At 43.3% G+C, this 2,283-nt stretch overlaps 1 protein-coding gene and 1 long non-coding RNA gene across 2 annotated transcripts in view; one reads left to right on the forward strand and one right to left on the reverse strand.

Moving 5' to 3' along the window:
* LOC103623618 (core histone macro-H2A.2) overlaps positions 1-473 on the reverse strand; it is a 22,181-nt gene extending 21,708 nt beyond the window's left edge. The window contains exon 1 of the mRNA XM_017746429.1: positions 449-473. The gene's annotated coding sequence lies outside the window, so the exon portion shown is untranslated. The remainder of the gene's footprint in view (positions 1-448) is intronic.
* LOC108449650 lies at positions 449-1,163 on the forward strand. The gene is made up of 2 exons (XR_001865908.1): positions 449-652; positions 991-1,163. It is a non-coding gene; the product is annotated as an uncharacterized LOC108449650 (long non-coding RNA).
* The last annotated feature ends 1,120 nt before the right edge of the window (positions 1,164-2,283 follow it).

Genomic DNA, 2,283 nt, shown 5'->3' on the forward strand with positions numbered 1-2,283 from the left:
TGCATCCGCGCCCCGCTACACCCCCCCTCTCTTGGCTGCCGCCCTCCTCGCCCGGGCCCCAGGGCTGCAGTGGGGGCAGGAACCCCCTCCCCACCCAGCAGAGAAAGGGCCCCCCTGACCCTAGCCCCCGTGGGCTTGTGGTAGCCGGGAGCATAAAGGCAGAAAGCCTCCCATCCTTTCCCAGGGTGGAGGAGTTCAGAGATGGAGAGGTATCAAGGCAATCCCAGGTTGGGCTAAAGCTCAAGGAGTGCCTGGTTTTTGTTACAGAGAGCCACCCATCCCTCTATCCCTTTGGCAGGGTGACCTGTGTGCCTCGCTATGGTGCCTCTAACCCAAATATTCCAGCATCCCCAAGCCGGCTTGGAATGGCTGGAACAAAGACTGCCGGCAGCTCTTTGTGTTGTCTCGCGTTGGAGCGTTCTGGGTGCTCGCAGGCTTTCCAACTCACCCATGAAGGCTGCAAACTTCACTTCCCTTCTGAATGGAAGCTGAAGGTTTTTCTTTTCTTCCCCACAGTCGCACAGATTCAAGAGCTGGAGCTCCAAGAGACACAATAAGCGATTGTGTTATGAATCTTGGCAGCGCCAAATCCGTGAGCAGAGGCTGGTGCAAACAGGAGAGTACAGGGCTATACCTCTTTAACTCAATTCAGGTATATTTTTACATGAAAGTTGGTTTGTATCATTATTCCTGTACAGATATTTTACATCGTTGCACTGATTTAGCTGTAAAGACATTTGGGGGCTACTGTAATGCACTAGGAAATACATTATTAACACAGACCACTCCTCACTTGCACTGTTACTTTAGGAGGGTGGCTGGGAACAACAGAGAGAAAGAACCATTCATGCTTTCAGCATTCTCTTTGCCACTGTAAAAAATGATAAAAGATTCACTGGAGTTTGGTTTTTGGTTCTGCCAAAGTAAGCAATTTTGTGTCTACATAGGACTGGATTTGGTGGGGAAAAAAGCAATAGAATATTTCCCCAGGTTATGTTAATTGTGGATCGCACCATCTCATGAAGAAAGAGGGCATGAGTTCAGGACCTGTGTTTTCCTGGACTGCAGTGTGACCTTGGGTAAAGCAGTTCACTTTACACAGCTGTATTTTGACTGTCGTTAAAATGGAAATAAAGATATCGTTTCTCTTTTCAAACACTCAGTAAGAGCCTCAATGCATTTCTGTGGATTAATTCTTTGGAGTCTGTTCTCTTCGCCACTTCTTTTTGAAAACGAGGTCAAGATGCTTTGAGACCATAGGAGAAAAACTCATGTATATGAGTTTGACTTACTTTACACGTAAGAGGAAGCCTTACCTAGATCTTGCCCACTGAGAGTTGGAATTTAGCAAAGGAAGAAGATATCTGTAGGCTTGTCAGTGTATTGAACCATATTAGGAGGGTAGGAGGAAGCTCAAGAAGATTTTCAACTACTAAGCATAAAAATGAATGACAATGTAAAACCCATGTGAAAAAGGAAGAAAAGCATTTACATTTTTCTATTTCCAGATACAAATAACTGTATCCAATAACCCGTACAATCATGCATGCGGTACATGGGTTTTTAATTAAAATTAATTTGAGATGAGGCAAAATAAGTATCCCAAGTTTTTGAAATATTCCCCGTTCGTTAGAGTTTAACATCAAATAGTTGCTGTGCGATAAGAAGACAAGCATGTGGGAGGTCTTTCAAGGAAAAAAAAGTCTTTATGTGAGGCAAACTTTCAACATTAGGAGAACTCACTCTGTTTATAACAACATTTTTCTGTTTATAAACAACATTCTCCTGAAGGAAACAGGAGTGCTGGAGAAGTGTGAGAGAGGACATCGATGATTTTCACAGTGTAACACTTTCAGAGTCAGTCAGAGATGTCTGAATTTTAATGCCAATTTTCCTGCTGTTGTGATTCTTAATAGTCTCACCATAAACTCAATTTCCCCTCTTTATGTCTCTAGTGGCTACAACCTATCCTTAACATAAATATTAACAGCATTACATGGGATATTTTAAGTTGTTTCAAATATTTCTGGAAGATTCTGAGTCACTTTGTGACACAGTAAAGAATTTTTGAGTAGAGCAGATCAGAGCAAGGCAACATTGGAACAGTTGCAAGGTCTGCATTGTTCTGCAGTAACAGCACCCTTGGAACCAGCTGCTTTTTAGAGCAGGCAAGAGACTTTTGGTCACAGTACCTGTATGTTCTTGCTATTTAGATGGAGTTGTTCAGGGAAGAACTAACTATCATTTGTGCCATGCTGGAGTCAAGGAGAGCTTTCCCCACTC

The sequence above is a fragment of the Corvus brachyrhynchos genome, unplaced genomic scaffold (assembly GCF_000691975.1).
Source record: "Corvus brachyrhynchos isolate BGI_N302 unplaced genomic scaffold, ASM69197v1 scaffold279, whole genome shotgun sequence".
Lineage (NCBI taxonomy): Eukaryota > Metazoa > Chordata > Aves > Passeriformes > Corvidae > Corvus > Corvus brachyrhynchos.